Raw genomic sequence first — 2,118 nt, 5'->3', positions numbered from 1 at the left:
TTACAGCCCCTCCCAAAGTGCACAGGTAGAGGGTGTGACCATAGGCCTCAGGCCTTAGGGATTTACATACTAATGAAGGCCAGAGGGCAGAGCAAATTAAGCATACCTCCCCAGCCCCTCACCCTTTCTCCCTCCCTATTTAACTCAGGTCTGCCCTGAGTTTCATGGGGGTACATCTACATCCATCCACCATCTGCCATGAAAATAAGCCTTTCTGGAACCTAGGACTTCCTCATGTCATTGGGGCCTGCCACTGCCAAAGCCTCCAGCCTCTGGAACTTTACCTGTAGGTGGGATCAGCTGCGTGGAAAGCCTCCGGGACCACCTCCACTGCGGGCCCCTTCTATTTTTCCCACACATACATATATGTGCAGAAAAATACCTCTACAAATAAAATAATTTTAAAAAGTTTACCTAATATGTACTACATGTCAACTATTGCTCTAGATTCAGGAGACGTAACAGTGAAAAAACTTGACATAGTATTTGACTTTAAGTAATTCATAATTTAGCAGAGGTCCAGGGTCCTATCAATATGTGACACACAGAGTTAAAGGATGGAAATAGAGTAGTTCTTGTCAGACTTTAATGTAAGGCTTGAAAACAAGCAAAAGAGAACATGGATATCTTGAAGCTATTACCTGGAAATATACACATTTAACTTGGATTATTTTTCATTGATGAGGCTATAGCATAACTCTGCAGAAATAGAACTTAAATTATAAAAAAAATCTCTGGGCATCTCAAATGCAAATGAATTTTTCAAAGACAGTATAAATCTCACTGAACCAATTTTAATATCTTTTTAGCTCACTCTTATAAACTAAATGGGATTTGGGGTCACAAATAGGATTTGAGTGCTCCAAAACTGGGAAACGTCTTTCCTAGCAAAGTGGCCTGTGGCAGTTCTGAGGCCCAGAAAGGGAAGGATGGGGATTTACAGTGACACATGTCTACCTGTTGACAATCTCTTGAGTGGGGGACATAACAGGACATGTATGGCAATCTCTGAGAGGATAGGAAGGGGATGATCTCACAGGGGAGAAAGAAGCTTAAGCTCCTGTGGTACTAGGGCTGTTTTTAGGATGTTCAAACTGAAGTTTGTTGGGGAGATAAAAGTAAAGAGATTTTTTTCATGATCCCCTTATCCTGGTCCTTAAAGACAGAGCTCAAACAGAGGACTGAGTGAGACTTGAAAAAAGAAGGCCAGGCAAGACCACTAAGGCTCATATTAAGGAAGAAGAAAGAGAGTGTAGTTTTGACATATCAAGTTTGAATAACTAATATATTTATACCTATACCTCTATCTATCTATCTATCTATCTATCTATCTATCTATCTATCTATCTATCATCTCTAAATATATATATATCTTTGGTGAGCAGAGACTATACTGGACGGCATGGAAAACACAACATACAAGCAGGTTAAAGGTCAGGAGACTCTCTTCTAGGAAGGGAAAGGTGATGATGATAGGATTGTATTGGGCACAAGCACTAAGAAGAGCAAACATTTTGAGATGGCCCTAGATGTTCTAACCCTGTTTCTGGAAAAAATGGTAAGGAATTGCCACAGAGGAAGATTTAGTTTAAATGAGATTTGTGCTTTCCTTTCTTTTCTCTTTCTCTTTATCCTTTTATTCAAGTGAAGCTTGAACTGGATGGAAAAGAGATAGAGATAGAGATAGAGATAGAGACAGAGACGGAGGGAGGAGGGATAGAGGGAGGGAGAGAAAGAGACACAGAGAGTTTGATTAGGGATATTTTCTTTTTACTTAGCTTTAATTTTGACACTGGAGTTGGGGAGAAATTCCCACTTGTAGAGAGGTGCCTAGTCAATTCAAGATGATGGAAATCTAAGATTCTGAAAGTCACACCACCCTCTTTGGTTTGGAGCCCTGTAAGCATAATCAGGCACAGTCACATATCATTTCTTTCAGGCTTGTTCCAGTTAGGTCTCTTGGAGCCTGGAATTCATTATTCACTTTCCTCATCATATTGGGAATGGCTTGTCCTCAAACCTCAGACAAAATGCAGAAGAAAAAGAAGAAGAGTAAGAAGAGTAAGAAGAGGAAGAAGAATAAGAAGGAGGAGGAGGAGGAGGAGGAGGAGGAGGAGG

Source organism: Grammomys surdaster, unplaced genomic scaffold (assembly GCF_004785775.1).
Source record: "Grammomys surdaster isolate TR1022 unplaced genomic scaffold, NIH_TR_1.0 194, whole genome shotgun sequence".
NCBI lineage: Eukaryota > Metazoa > Chordata > Mammalia > Rodentia > Muridae > Grammomys > Grammomys surdaster.
Note: the sequence above shows the minus strand (reverse complement) of the source record.